This window comes from Danio rerio, chromosome 13 (genome assembly GCF_052040795.2).
Source record: "Danio rerio strain M-AB ecotype USA chromosome 13, GRCz13ab, whole genome shotgun sequence".
Lineage (NCBI taxonomy): Eukaryota > Metazoa > Chordata > Actinopteri > Cypriniformes > Danionidae > Danio > Danio rerio.
Genome location: NC_141033.1, coordinates 18,798 through 35,246, shown reverse-complemented (window position 1 = coordinate 35,246; position 16,449 = coordinate 18,798). Strand labels below are relative to the sequence as shown.

The 16,449-nt window shown below is 37.9% G+C and overlaps 3 long non-coding RNA genes across 3 annotated transcripts; 1 reads left to right on the top strand and 2 right to left on the bottom strand.

The window, feature by feature from the left end:
• The first annotated feature begins 1,527 nt into the window (after positions 1–1,527).
• Positions 1,528–5,431, top strand: LOC147840951 (uncharacterized). The gene is made up of 2 exons (XR_015505533.1): positions 1,528–2,806; positions 3,633–5,431. It is a non-coding gene; the product is annotated as an uncharacterized LOC147840951 (long non-coding RNA).
• On the bottom strand, positions 4,077–6,877 carry LOC148679603 (uncharacterized). The gene is made up of 2 exons (XR_015944940.1): positions 6,754–6,877; positions 4,077–5,431 (listed from the first exon to the last, which is right to left on the bottom strand). It is a non-coding gene; the product is annotated as an uncharacterized LOC148679603 (long non-coding RNA).
• A 64-nt stretch (positions 6,878–6,941) lies between these two features.
• On the bottom strand, positions 6,942–9,772 carry LOC147840950 (uncharacterized). Its single transcript, XR_015505531.2, has 4 exons — positions 9,724–9,772; positions 8,410–8,443; positions 7,184–7,239; positions 6,942–7,090 (listed from the first exon to the last, which is right to left on the bottom strand). It is a non-coding gene; the product is annotated as an uncharacterized LOC147840950 (long non-coding RNA).
• Positions 9,773–16,449: the final 6,677 nt, after the last annotated feature.

The window sequence follows — 16,449 nt, the reverse complement described above, 5'->3', positions numbered from 1 at the left end:
TGTTTTTAGTGTGGTCATGAATTAAACTAGTAAATTATTCAGTTTCTGTTGAGCTTTTTGTGGTACAAAGAGTTTACAGATTAGTAAGAGCTAGAAGATGATCTAAAAGTCCCGCTTCAGACTAAAATAGTGTGTGTGTGTGTGTGTGTGTTTATACGTGCAGTAGTCAGAAAGTCGATAAGATGACTCAGACTCAACTTTATTTTGCCGTTTAGGGAAACAACAATCTGGCATGGGTCTTGGGCTTTTCAAGGCGATTAAACAGGTAATTTAACAGTGGAAGATTAACATCTTCAACTCCCCTGCTCTGTCTAAATGCAAACTGCAAAGGATCAAATTTATCCTTTGAATACAATAAAATCTCACCTTTAATAATTCTCTCGAAACACTTCATAACTAATGAAGTAAGGGCAACAGGTCTAAAATAATTTAACTCCCGCAGAAACTTAGTTTTGGCTATAGAAACAGATTTCTTCCAGATTTCAGGAACTCTTTGCAACGCAAGAGACTGAAAAAATGCAATTAAATATTTCAGAAAGTTGTTCAGCACATGTATGTAGCACCCTACCACCAATATTATCTGGGCCCAGGCTTTTTTTAGTATTAATTCTCTGAAAGAGGTCTTTGACCCGAGTCTTACTAATGTTTACGGATTTACTACATGACAGGTGTTGTTTTAAAAATGTCATTTTCTGACTTAAAATCACCCTCATCAAACCTTAAGTAAAATGTATTTATTTCCTCAGCAAACTCTCTCACAGAACTTAAACCATTTTAATTGGTTTCATTGCCTCCTCTATCTTCTTTACTCCCAGCCATTGTGTTCACACCTTGCCAGGCTGATCTTAAGTTTATACTGCTGGACTGTCTTTGTATTTTTTCTTTCTCTATTTTTTTATGTACACTGTTTGTTCACTGTTGAATCATCCTAATCAAAGCACACAACTGAGATGTGTGTGTTATTAATATCATTGACATGACCATATCAACTCTATCATCTCCAATAAACTGCATAAATCAGTTTGCCTGAAAGGAGACATTAGCCTGTAAAAACAGATTGTGAATTACCACACTAAATCAGCTGTACTCCTCATAAACGGTAACCTCACAAAAATATTTTTGATCAGTAATGCCAGTTTATTTGCTCAACACTTATTCTACACAACAAACTGACTAAAATGCAGAAAAAATTAAACCAAAACATTAAAAAACGGCCGAGATATAAAGGATTAAACCTGACCGAAAGCACACTCAGCTGAGGACACACAGGATTGGTCAAAAAACACGAATACTAATGAGTCATTTGCATATGGTCTATTCTCTAATAAAACACGATTTTAAAGGGCTTCATAAGCTTAAATATGATAATCAAAGTATGGAAAAACAACCTAGACATCAGATAATCAAATTCTGAATAAAAATATACAAACAAGAAGAAAGAAAAACACAAACAAACAATTGGTCATCACCATTGCCGAAATGCTGTGTCTCAACACCTAGTCAATGGACCAGGGTTGGTTGATCTTCAGGGTAATGCTCCCAACGGTTATCCCTGATAAGGATAATGTCTGCTTGGTTCTTGCATTGCCTTAGGGGAGACGTTTGGTAGAAGCATGATATATCTACAGAGATATATCCGCCAGACTGAACCTCGACCTGACCTCATAAATTTTATAATTTCTTGTAATTAGTGAGAGGTCAGGAGCATCTCTCTGAATGCTTCTAGTCACATTCTGGCGAATTTTATTTTGGTCAAATTGGATTTAAGGACCTCCTTGGATGTTGACTAAGTATTCTGGAGCAAATCAGCAGGGAGTGAGGAGAAGGCAATGACCAGTTCATGGCCAATTTTTACTCCTGAATCTACCTGTTAGATTCAGCTGATTTGGGCAAGGGCTCTCCTGTTCCCTGGAGATATCTGGGGTCCTGGGGAGCCTGGTCTCTGGATTAGCCAGAGTAGGCCTCATAGAGAAACATCTTCAGACTCTTCTCGGGTGACCTGGGCAACCTTGCGGTGTTAACAAAAGGTCACTTGGGGGAGTGGTAAGTATTCAGCCCCCCTGGGTCCACTTGGACAGCACGCAGGGACGGTGGCCTTGGGTGAATGGCCTTAAATGAAGCCCAGTCTTCTACTGGTGATTAGCACCTCCACGCAACAGTACATTGTGCATCAACACCACCTACACCAGTCATTCAAGAACTTTTCAAAAAATCATCAATTCAAACATGAGATCTACTGAAGACTTGTAACCTCAGAATTTACTAGGATTAAGGTTAAGGAGTAAGATTAGTACTTCCATAGGGACACTTTAAAACACCAAATCTCAAATTATAACCCTACAACTTTTCAGAATGACCAGATTTTCCCTTTCTTTAAGATCCATTATTTCCATGGAAAGATTTAAAATATTTATTCTTCTATAACTTGTAACCCAGAACTTTTCAGAAAAACCCTACATGGTTTCTCCAGAACATCTGTAGTGTACATGGCTGGTTTAAAAGATCTTCCCTAACTCCTAGAACATCTAACTCCAGAACCTCTCAGTGAAAGTAACCACACTTCTCTTTTACAATCTCAATTTCATGGGAATATTGAAACCTCTTCACCTATAAATATTTCAACTTTACTGGTTCCAGTTTCCTCTTCAAAAATCTCAAATTTAAATAAACATCTTGTATCAAGAATTCCTTTTGGTAGTGAGAATCCTTTCACAAACAAAAGTGCTCACTTTAAGGCTCTCACTTAAGCAATAAATCAGTTTGGTTCTATTGTGAATTTTTTTTTTTCTCTCCACATAGCGTGATTGTAGACATTAACAACTACACAATGGCAGAGACAGTACACCTATTTCCTAAATGTATTTGTCAGACAGTACTTGATGTCATTTGCAGTGTCTCATAAAGTTAACCCTTTGGGAGATATCTGATGACTGGTTAAAAATGTGTCCAGAACCTTAAAACTCAATATAGTTTGCGAGGCAGCTGCTTTGAGGTTTATTCACATTAAATCAGCTCTTAGGGCAGCTCAGTGCTCCGGGCATATGGCTTACCTTGGAAATCTCTCAACGACTTGTTCACTCATTTCATAAATTAATTCTTCCTTCTGTGGAATCTCCCTTATCTGCTTCAGTTTCTTGAACATTCATACAAACTTCTATCTACTATAACTGTTCGGCCTAAGGATCTTTGCGGATGTGCATGCTTCATTTTCACATGAGAGCTTTAAATCAGGTCTGTTTTCAGAGATTAATTTCGTTGTTTAATTTTCACTGCTGAAAGTCCAAACAATGAAGAAAAAATCCATCCATGCTCAACTACACAAGCCCCAAACCAAGCAAGCCAGTTTACCAACCGACCAAAGTAAAGGTGAAGAATAACCTCAAACCAGGCTCAGTTGGGCATGACCATTTCTCCTCTGGCCAAACTTCCTGTACAGAGCTGCAGTCTAGGCACTGGAGGCTGGAGTATGGTGGACATCCATTGTGGAGAAGCTGCAGAAGGGAGAGGTCACTGGCTGGTGTACAGACTGACCCTTCAGGATCAATACATAGACTCGTGGGTCACTATAGGGTCTTAAAGGAATCAATCTCATGCTCTATAATACACTAGGAGCTCCCTCAAATACTGGGCAGCTACACTGTAAATTCTAACATGTTCAGTTTACTTAAAAAAAGTTTGGAAACCGATTGCCTTATTTTTGCAATATAAACTTACAAGGAAATCTTAAGTTAAGTTTAATTATTGCCTTGAAGTAAGAAAACTAAAACTTATAAAGTAAACTAACTGTTAAAAATTAAGTAAGTTTAATAGAAAATTCTAGTTAACATACTTGTCATTATTTAGTAATCTTACTTAGGGTTTTATAGTAAGATTACTTTCATAACTCTATTTAACTAATACTGTTCTACCATGTTCAGTTAACATCTTGAATGCTAGTAGTCTCAACATTGTTTTAATCCACCATTTTAAGTAATGTCAACTAAAGAAACTAAGTGCAATCGGTTTCCACATTTTCTTCAATTAAACTGAACATAAAATATGTAGTTCAACCTACAAGTAATGACATTATACAGGTCTTAAATGTAAACATTTTATTTGACAAAATTAGCAGAATTTCACAATACACTTGTGATATTTTAGTATCACAATACACTTGTACACAATACAGTTTTGTAAAAACCTGTTGTAAAGTGCTGTAATATACTGTAAACAGCAATACAGACAAAAAATATAATAAACATGTTCAACCCTAAAACACAAGTTTTCGAAAAGGTTTGAAAATCTATCAAAAAAACTTTAAATACTTGACACTTGTAAAAAAGATACTTGAATTAATGTAATTAAACATGCCATTGCACCAGCACCTTAAACATGGCAGCATATAGACACTCACAGAGGAACAGATATTAAGCTTTAAAGCTAATTTGTTAGACTGTGTAGTTTAGATTTTCCTACAGAAAATATCACATTAGTGTGGTCAAAAGTATTGAGTTTGGTATCAATCAATACTGAAATATTAAAAATATCCATTTTCCACCAGCATTTGAGTGCTACTGAGCTTGTTCTTAAACACCATTGATTGGCCACTGTGTTCACATGCTCAACAGAAATGACTGTGATTGGCTGTGACTGTCATAGGTTTACCATTTTTCACTGAGTCCAAACAAAGTTACACAGACACTGAAGTGTTTCAAAGCCATGTCGATAGCTGATTTGTTTAGAAGCTAACATATAAGCTATCTGGTGATGAATCGACTGATCGACAGTGCTTTGAAGTTATCCAGTGTCTTTGTATCTTTGCACCTGGTGAACAGTGGTGAAGTGTCGTAAAAATAATGACCTTCAAAGCCAATCAGTCATATCTACTGAGCATGTGAACACAATGGCCAATCAGTTCTTGCAATGTTAGTGGGAAATGGATGGACTTTTTATTTTATTTACTTCAGTACCGATTGGTACCAAACTCAATACTTTTGACAACCCTATAAATCACAATACACTTTTTTGGTAAAAAAAAAAAAAAGTTTTAAACACCAAAATGCTGCAGTCCTAAATGTAACACTGCAAACAGCAACATGTTAAAAAGCAACACTTTGTAATTAAACATGCCATTATACCTGAACCTTTAAACATAAAGCACAGCAGTATATAGGCACTCGCCGAATAAAACACATTACGCTTCCCTCCCAGCAAAAGCAACACACGTTGAACAAATTCAAATGCATTGCTCAAAGTCTTTGGGTAGTCCGAATTCAGTGTGTAAATCAAAGCAAAAAAAGAGACATACTGCATGTGGCAAAGTCCATAACCACTTTTCCTTCCAGTATAAAGGCCCACATTGCATCCATAATGAGGTTCTTTAGACATCTTCACACACGACAGTCAGCAGGCCAACATCTTCTGCACTGAAGTCCGACTCTACAATTACATCCTATGAATAGAGAAAGAAAAATAAGTAAAGTTTGATATTCTAAATGGCACTAATAAAGCCTGTAGTGGCCAGGAGACCAAAAGCAGAGGTGAAAAAAATACAATTCCTTGTACTTAATTTAGTAACACTTTAGAAGGAACCAATTACCCTATTAACTAGTTGCTTATTAGCATGACTATTTGTGTTTATAGTACATTTTACATTCAAATGCTTCTTATAAGAAGGCCTTGCTATGGTGCTCCTTCTTCAATGTAGACCAACACGATGGATTTGCCTGTACTGCTTCTACTAGGCTTGTCATGATAGTGGAATTTATTACCAATCCATATAGTAATTTTAAAAACATCCATTTCCTGCTAACATTTGAACATTGTTGAGTGTCATTTCTGTTAAGCATGTGAACAGAATGGCAAAACAGTGCTGTTTAAAAATTTGCTCAAAAGTGCTTAAAATGTTAGCAGGAAATTTGCTGCTTAAAATTGCAGCAGAGATTGGTACTAAATTCCAGTATCTTGAACATGATACTATTCTAAAGGGACAATAAATTTTTTTAATTAAAGAAACACTGTAATGTAATAAAACAAACTGCAGTAAAAGTACTTTTAAAACATTTTCAAGAAATTAAATGCAAATGTGTGAGAGACCAATTGGTGCTACATAATCAATATAAATATTTTGTAGGGAAAACTTAATAAATTGGGAACCGATTCATGAATGCATTTGGTTTTGCTAGATTAAAGCAGTGAGTCAAGTTTGCATTATTTAGCACACTTTTTAAAAATGTATTAATAACTATTTTTTTAATAAGAAAATTGATGTTTTAGTATGGCTTTTAGAACAAGGGTGCAGCCATCTACAATCCCACAGCAGGTGACTTCACAGGGTTGGTTATAATACGGAGCATCTTTGACTTTGTGGCTTTTAACACTATCTTTTTACATCTTAATCCAGCAGGTTCTTTCAACTGAAATTATATTTCCCTCAACATATTACATAGGTATTACACTTATTAAGATTTTTTTTTCAAGCTAATCTTCCTCCTTTTCAAAACAAGTGTGTTTAAAAATTAAAGAAATGCATTCATTACTTCACTGGCCTATGAAGATAACTGACCCTGTGACGGCACAAGCTGCTGTATTTGCAACATAGCAATGCTCTTGCTCCAAAGGCCATAATATAACATCCCTCTTACTTTCAAATACTTACATTAAATGCATTTGTTTTATTTTTATAAAATTGAAAAATTTTATTAATAAGTGAAGTAAACTGGAATGACTGCTTCATTTCCAGTCTAAGAAAGCAGAAACAATAATACTACTTACAAAACACATCCTGAAAATTTCTTTAGACTCATCCCTCTAAAGGACTGAAAGACCCCGGAGAACTGCTGCCAGATGACCTTGAAAAAGTAAAGACAGGTAGACATGCATTATAGCCCAATGAAAACATCAAATGCAATTTATTGCAATCAAATGCAAATTATGATTCAAAGATGATGTCACAAAAATACCTCTGAATTAACATGTTGAAAATTTCTTCTAGTTTTCTTCTGCAATTTTCTCCTGTTTTTTTTTTTTTTATTTCAATCAAACGAGCAGTGTGTGTCCAATGCAGCGTAGAACTTGGATCTCACATTTCTTCCTGATATTCGATTGAATTCTGCAAAGATCCAATCAAAACATTATTAGTCATTAATAACATTTAAAAACACAAATTCACAAAATCACACAAAGTTTTGAAAAGAAAACAAACCTTCTGCAGCACTTGCATCAGCTGGTGTTTCCTCTATGACTTCCTTCTGGATGTCACTGTTGTGCACAAAAACGTAGTGTTATTGACATGGCTAAGCGAAATTCTAAAACAAAAAACAGAAATCAGAAACACATGCAATGATACAATGCAATGCCATTTAGCAACAGATGTTACACTTTAACATGACATAGTTAAATGTTCTTGAATAATAAAAGCTGCCAAATACTCCCGGCGCCTGTCATCAAAAGCATGAGCTATACTTGTCACCAAACAGTAATAAACACAACCCCCGATTAAATATAATCATGGCATTGTTGCTGGTGTGCCTTACTTTTATGCGCATTAAAAGTGGAATAAATATTTGTCTCAATTGATGTCTTTAAAAGGACACTGAACTTTCTGACTAGGGTTGCACGGTTTACCGGTTCTATGGTAGTATCGTGATACTATGGCTCCAAGATACTGGCGGTGCCACTGTAGTTTGTAAACGGTAGTATTGTCATTAACAGTCTGCCTACAATACATAATGCTGCATGTGAAAAAGTCACTAAAATACTTACACGATTCAGCAACAATAGATCATTGTATTTTAATTACTTTGGATTCTTATCCGATAATAAGTGTGAAAAAAGTATGATAGATGAAAAACCCAAAATAGCAACAGGAAACAATTTTTGACCACTTCATATAGCCTAGGTTTGTTGGAAAAATGCTCTTTTCTTTATGTATCTTTATTTTAATGTATTTTTTTTTTGCTGGAATGAATACATTTTAGGTGAAGAGATGTGCAAATACTTTTTTCAACAATAAGGGAATTATTTAAATTCAAGTAGGCCTATAATAACATACAATATATTATTTCTGACATTTTTCTTTATTTCATGGATTTAAGTTATGAATTACAGTATTGCAATACTACTTGGTATCACCATACTTCAGCTGGTATAGTATTGTAACATAAATTAATGGTATCACAACACAACAACCCAATTTCTAACTAGTCCTCAGATGATTATTCAAATGGACAAAATATTAGGATTATTCTTGATCATGCAGTTCTTTGCTGAGAATTTTGTTAAATGTACTTTTAATGCATTAAACGATTTAAAATTACCCTGACACTCAGTATGGAGACAAGGTAACGTTAATAGAACAATTCATGAATATGTTCTATGGCTTGTGCGGTATTGTTCAAAAAGTTTTCTTTGTGTAAGTGCAAAACTTACATTTCCACTGCATATCAGCTCACAAACTGGTAGTCTGAAATAAAAAATAAATAAAGGGTATAATGATATTACAAACCAAATATGCCACTCACAATACTCTAATGGTGTGCTACATTTTAAACAACCTTGTAATTGTTCAAATTTATTTGCCCTAAATTGTTAAAAATTAGTGAAACCTTCTTTAAAAATGCAAACTAACAGGTTTGGCAAAGCCTGTTTCTTTACAGAAAGTTTGCTTATAACAAAGGCTTGTTGATGCCTTTGTGTGATATTGAGCAAACAAAGGGATGTTTCTGTGCTTGGTTGTACGAGTTATACCACTTCATCATTAACGTTATCCATCACACATATTCAGTCGCGTCTGGTCAGATTTATTTGTAATTACAGCAATACAAAACACTCAATAACGTAATGGCAACACTGGAATAAACCTTCAAAACGGCATAAAGAAAAGACAAATAGCATATAAAACAAATAAATTAGTTAATTAAATATCTCTCGCATTTTCATAAGTTTAACTTTAAGTTTCATAGGGATTGTTAGCATAAGCACACTTTAGCATCATGTGTAAATATGTATCTGCCTCATACAGTGACACGAATCGTAATCGCATAGAAATCCTAAATTACCTACGACACTCACGGGTCCATTTTGAGCTGAAACTGCTTTATAATGTTCTAAAAGCCTCGGCGGGTTAAAACTGCTGCTGCCCCGGCGATCATGGAGAAAAAAACGACTGGTCTGGTCATGAGCCGCTCGCTGACGCTGGACCGAATCACAGCTGATCTCCTCACCTGCTTCCTGCAGGTGATCTCATAAAAGTAAATCTTAAAAAAAAAAAGCATGCATATTTTCGTCACAACAAGCGCCACTAAAGTTCAGCGATAACTAACGTTACTGTATTTGTAATGCGGATAAATATGTTTCGTTTTCTTTTTTAAAAATGTAGACCTACAGCTATGTGTTAACTTTACATCTATTTGAACGGATCATTGCGCGCGCTCTTGCTCTCTCAGTGCATCATTTAAAATGGCGCGGCCCGCTCTTTTAGAGCATAACGCCCACTTTACAAATTACTACTAACTTTACAAATTATTAATAGTTTTTAAAAAGGACTAAGCAGCTAAAAATAGCTTATCTAGTAAAGTAGACAGTATTGCAAATAACGTGCAGTGGTCAAAACGTTTAGTCACAACATCATGGGCTATTAATTAGTTCACAAAACAGCAAACAATTTCACAAAGTGCAGGAAATAAACAGATTACTGATACTATACAAATAAAATCAAAGTAGTAATTAAAACGAAAAGTTTACCTTGATTTACAGCAGTACATCTTCTCAATATGAAATCCTGTCCTTCAATGGCGGTGCTGGGTGGCGGTTGGTTGTGACTCGGGATGGGGGATGGGAAATCACCACCCAGTACGCATGCGTACCAGCATGGCTTAGCCCTTATAAGCAATTTTACTCAAATTACATTAGTTATGGGAACTTTATACCTTACTATGTCAGCAACACTAATGCATTTCTAGTAAACTCAACAATTAGCTTAAAATTAAGTAAACACACTAGAATTTTGATAGTAAGGAATACTATTCACATTTACAGTGTAAGGCATTGAGGGCTTTGTAGTTAAACAATAACAATGTAAATTAAATATTTAATAGGGAGTCAATGCACTGATGAAAGAACTGGAGTACTGTGATTTCTTGGTTCTAGAAAGCACTCTAGCAGCTGCATTTTGAACCAGCTGCAGTTTGTTAGTGAGGCCAGCAGGGCATCCGCCTAGTAACTCATTACAGTAGTCTAACAGAGGTCATGAAAGCATGAATAAGCTTTTCTGCATCAGTTATTGATGGCTTGTCAAAGTTTGACAACATTAATATGAAGAGAGTTTTACAGATGCTTAATCTGGCCATACACGGGTTGCTGTCAGAAATAGCCCCCAAATTACTGCCTAAAGATGAGGACTAGGTTAGGGCACACTTGTCAGCTCTACAAAGCTGACCAATCACAGCTTGCTCTATTCATTGACGTGTGCATCGTGTCTGACTGCCACAGCAAGGGCTATGTGACCATGCACAGGTTGTGCTGAAGCATACTTGTGTGCTTGATGCAGAAGTATAAATGCGCCTTTAGGAGTGCTGTTTTTGTGCTATGAGATTCTCTACATCCAGATTAAAACTTTTCAGTAACTTTAGCTGCTTTTCCACTCGCTGAATCCTTCTCTAAATGGAACTGCTCCATTTTGTACCAAACTGTGCCAGGCAGCACTAATACGATTTTATTTTCTACTCGTGCTGGAACAGCTCTTTGAAACATCACACAACCCATCAGTAGTTGCCTTTAATAAAATTTAAACTGCTCCCTTTTTCAATTAAACTGAATAGCTGAACTTTTTCAAGTTAATAACAACAAAGCAAACAAGTGACTTACCACTGCTATGCCGCTCTCATATTGGGGTGCTGCATATAGGTACATGTTACAGCACCTTTTTTTTTTTAGAGGTCATATGTTGCGCGCCTCTGGCTAAATTTAATTTGGAGGGGAAATGACAAATGTTACTATTGAAAATGTTTGCAGGGGAATAACCGTATTTAAGATCTCTGAACATGACAAAATTAAACTATGATAATGCAACAATAGTGCATTTGTATTACAATAGCAGAAATTTATTTTAGACGGGCCTTGTCAAAAGTGAGCGGGCACTAACTAATGGCACTCAACTTTAATTTTTACAATCTACAAGTAGATTTATATAACCTGCTACATTTTGATGGTAAAATATAACCCTTTAAACCAGGGGTGTCATACTAAATTCCTGGAGGGCTGAAGCCCTGCACAGTTTAGTTCCAACCCTGCTCCAACACTTACCTGTAGGTTTCAAACAAGCCTGAAGGACTCAATTAGTTTGATCAGGTGTGTTTAATTAGGGTTGGAACTAAACTGCAGAGCTGCGGCCCTTTTGGAACTGAGTTTGACACCTGTTTTTAACCATGTCTGTTAAGTATTCATTCATTAAATAATGAATGCAGCAGGTGAAATAAACAAATATGAAAATGCATCAGGATTTAAAGCACTATTTATCAGCTTGACATTTTTAGAAATTTTTGCATGGGTACCCAGTATATATTAAAGATCAGGGAACAAAACAACACAAACGTTACACAGCCCCATAAATGTCAAACTTGTGTATAACTGAATCATATAATGGCCTACTGCTGAAATGCTGAAAATTGCTCATTAACATGTCAAAACCTAGTGATTTTAAGAGCAATACCGACTTAGTTTAAATTAATTCATTTGACTAGTTTATTAGCGGATATATAGACAAAGAAATCATACCACAGTACCTTGGACGCCAGTGTTTAATTATTGAAAGTCGACTTACTACCATAGGCTTTGATACGCATTTCTTATTTGCTTTATTCGATGCGCAGCAGGAAAGTCTCAGTGCATGTAGTCATTGGTTTAATTCTCTCCTGGATCAGAGCGAGATTTGTGCTACCAAATACAGTGCTGCATGCAATAAACTTGCATTAGTCAGGCGAATGAAAGGTCTCAATTGCTTTATCAATCAAATTATTAAACTTGTCATTTATAAAATAGGCTTTCATTATTTTAGATGACTGGTTGGATAAAATAAACAATGTATAAAATTAGTCAATAAAATAACTGAGTTATGAGTTATTCACTTCTCTTCCAGAGACTGCTCTATGGTTTAAACCCTTTTTAAACTATTGTCTGACTTGTATAATTTTCTTATATTAAATGAAGTGTTTACTTGTGGATGTCTGGCTAGCATGCTTCTGAGCCAGCTGTGATAGCTTGGTAACAGAGCCCTGACATCAACACGCATAATCTATCAGCGGTTGTCTAACCCTGCTTAGAATTCCAGGCTGAGAACAGTTTGTAATCGTGCTACATGGTTTCAGACTCAGTGGAGAAACCACTAACTGTACTGAAGGGTTCGTTCAAATGTTTGGCACGATAGTGGGAAAGCAGTTATTTCTTTGTTAAAAAAAAGTTAAGCAGATGACCTTTTTATAGCATCTTTGATAGAATATTAGACTCTTTTAAAACCTGTTTTTCTAATTTAGCATTAAGCGTTTTTTTAAAGAGGCTAAGTGACTGCTATTGCAAATTTTTAGGAACCTTCTATAAGTAGGGATTAATTAAACAATCAAACTATTCTTTGATCATCTTAATTACCCAGCATTTTGAATAGTGAATCTACTATTTCTGGACTGGAATATTGCCCTGACCCCTACACGTAACGACAAGGGTTTCTTTTTTTTGCTTTTAAATGAGTTTAGATGAAGCTTTGATCTATAGAAAGGGGAGGAAAAAATGGCAATTTAATCTTAAAGATTAACCCTAACTCTTTGCTCACCTCTGTCCTGTCCCATATGGACTGTGGGGATGGACTGAAGACTGGTGTGTGAACCTGAAGGCCAGAAAGGCTGGGAGTGCATGGCCTAAAAAGGCCAAACATCCTTGGGTTCCTCATTCCGAACTGTCAAGTAGAAAAATAGCAGCAGATATGACCTAACATCGGTAGTAACTAAATTTAATGTGGATGATACAGCCCTAACCAACCCCCACCCCTAAACAACAGTAAGCTTGGCATGTATTTGGATCATGTTCATACGTTTTATAAATTGAATCTGCTCTAACCCAACCAAAAGGAGTTTGATTATATGGATATTTTAATGTCAGATCATCTATTATATCTTTCATATGCATCATGGTTTCATTTGTATCAACATCTTGGTCATCTGGATTTCCTTAGTGAAGTCTTTGAAAACTCTTAACAGTTTAACCATCCTTTTCCCCCCTCTCTCTCTTCGAACACTAGCCTTATCTTGGATCGATGTCATCTACTTGGATGCCATGTCACTTGAATCATCATTTTATTCCCATCCACACACCAATGATGGATCTTTCACCCAGATTGTTCAATGTTCAGTTCTTTCTTGCATGGTCTTAACCAGCATTTTGAATCCTCTTCATCTACTTTTTTGTAGACCAAAATATACCACTGTCTTACTCCTTATACTAACTACAAGGGTTTCTTAACCAATCCTAAATTAACTTCTCAGCAACAAATCATTTCTTAAAGCATTGAAGGAAAATTGACTAAACCATGTCTACCCTTAAGTCAAACCTAATTGTAAATAACAACCTTCCCTCAAACTTAACCCTAAAACCAGATGTTTTGTTAGTGAAGAACATAAAACAATTTTAACATGCAACCCTAAACAAAATCTGGTCATTTCTTAAGTTGAGAAAATTACCCGTACTGAACTCTACCCTAGTATACTGAATAGTTAACTATTAATATAATAATATATTCTTTATAATACAAAATTGGTAGTCAACTAGGGGTAGTCAACTAGGGGTAGTCAACTAGGGGTAGTCAACTAGGGGTAGTCAACTAGGGGTAGTCAACTAGGGGTAGTCAACTAGGGGTAGTCAACTAGGGGTAGTCAACTAGGGGTAGTCAACTAGGGGTAGTCAACTAGGGGTAGTCAACTAGGGGTAGTCAACTAGGGGTAGTCAACTAGGGGTAGTCAACTAGGGGTAGTCAACTAGGGGTAGTCAACTAGGGGTAGTCAACTAGGGGTAGTCAACTAGGGGTAGTCAACTAGGGGTAGTCAACTAGGGGTAGTCAACTAGGGGTAGTCAACTAGGGGTAGTCAACTAGGGGTAGTCAACTAGGGGTAGTCAACTAGGGGTAGTCAACTAGGGGTAGTCAACTAGGGGTAGTCAACTAGGGGTAGTCAACTAGGGGTAGTCAACTAGGGGTAGTCAACTAGGGGTAGTCAACTAGGGGTAGTCAACTAGGGGTAGTCAACTAGGGGTAGTCAACTAGGGGTAGTCAACTAGGGGTAGTCAACTAGGGGTAGTCAACTAGGGGTAGTCAACTAGGGGTAGTCAACTAGGGGTAGTCAACTAGGGGTAGTCAACTAGGGGTAGTCAACTAGGGGTAGTCAACTAGGGGTAGTCAACTAGGGGTAGTCAACTAGGGGTAGTCAACTAGGGGTAGTCAACTAGGGGTAGTCAACTAGGGGTAGTCAACTAGGGGTAGTCAACTAGGGGTAGTCAACTAGGGGTAGTCAACTAGGGGTAGTCAACTAGGGGTAGTCAACTAGGGGTAGTCAACTAGGGGTAGTCAACTAGGGGTAGTCAACTAGGGGTAGTCAACTAGGGGTAGTCAACTAGGGGTAGTCAACTAGGGGTAGTCAACTAGGGGTAGTCAACTAGGGGTAGTCAACTAGGGGTAGTCAACTAGGGGTAGTCAACTAGGGGTAGTCAACTAGGGGTAGTCAACTAGGGGTAGTCAACTAGGGGTAGTCAACTAGGGGTAGTCAACTAGGGGTAGTCAACTAGGGGTAGTCAACTAGGGGTAGTCAACTAGGGGTAGTCAACTAGGGGTAGTCAACTAGGGGTAGTCAACTAGGGGTAGTCAACTAGGGGTAGTCAACTAGGGGTAGTCAACTAGGGGTAGTCAACTAGGGGTAGTCAACTAGGGGTAGTCAACTAGGGGTAGTCAACTAGGGGTAGTCAACTAGGGGTAGTCAACTAGGGGTAGTCAACTAGGGGTAGTCAACTAGGGGTAGTCAACTAGGGGTAGTCAACTAGGGGTAGTCAACTAGGGGTAGTCAACTAGGGGTAGTCAACTAGGGGTAGTCAACTAGGGGTAGTCAACTAGGGGTAGTCAACTAGGGGTAGTCAACTAGGGGTAGTCAACTAGGGGTAGTCAACTAGGGGTAGTCAACTAGGGGTAGTCAACTAGGGGTAGTCAACTAGGGGTAGTCAACTAGGGGTAGTCAACTAGGGGTAGTCAACTAGGGGTAGTCAACTAGGGGTAGTCAACTAGGGGTAGTCAACTAGGGGTAGTCAACTAGGGGTAGTCAACTAGGGGTAGTCAACTAGGGGTAGTCAACTAGGGGTAGTCAACTAGGGGTAGTCAACTAGGGGTAGTCAACTAGGGGTAGTCAACTAGGGGTAGTCAACTAGGGGTAGTCAACTAGGGGTAGTCAACTAGGGGTAGTCAACTAGGGGTAGTCAACTAGGGGTAGTCAACTAGGGGTAGTCAACTAGGGGTAGTCAACTAGGGGTAGTCAACTAGGGGTAGTCAACTAGGGGTAGTCAACTAGGGGTAGTCAACTAGGGGTAGTCAACTAGGGGTAGTCAACTAGGGGTAGTCAACTAGGGGTAGTCAACTAGGGGTAGTCAACTAGGGGTAGTCAACTAGGGGTAGTCAACTAGGGGTAGTCAACTAGGGGTAGTCAACTAGGGGTAGTCAACTAGGGGTAGTCAACTAGGGGTAGTCAACTAGGGGTAGTCAACTAGGGGTAGTCAACTAGGGGTAGTCAACTAGGGGTAGTCAACTAGGGGTAGTCAACTAGGGGTAGTCAACTAGGGGTAGTCAACTAGGGGTAGTCAACTAGGGGTAGTCAACTAGGGGTAGTCAACTAGGGGTAGTCAACTAGGGGTAGTCAACTAGGGGTAGTCAACTAGGGGTAGTCAACTAGGGGTAGTCAACTAGGGGTAGTCAACTAGGGGTAGTCAACTAGGGGTAGTCAACTAGGGGTAGTCAACTAGGGGTAGTCAACTAGGGGTAGTCAACTAGGGGTAGTCAACTAGGGGTAGTCAACTAGGGGTAGTCAACTAGGGGTAGTCAACTAGGGGTAGTCAACTAGGGGTAGTCAACTAGGGGTAGTCAACTAGGGGTAGTCAACTAGGGGTAGTCAACTAGGGGTAGTCAACTAGGGGTAGTCAACTAGGGGTAGTCAACTAGGGGTAGTCAACTAGGGGTAGTCAACTAGGGGTAGTCAACTAGGGGTAGTCAACTAGGGGTAGTCAACTAGGGGTAGTCAACTAGGGGTAGTCAACTAGGGGTAGTCAACTAGGGGTAGTCAACTAGGGGTAGTCAACTAGGGGTAGTCAACTAGGGGTAGTCAACTAGGGGTAGTCAACTAGGGGTAGTCAACTAGGGGTAGTCAACTAGGGGTAGTCAACTAGGGGTAGTCA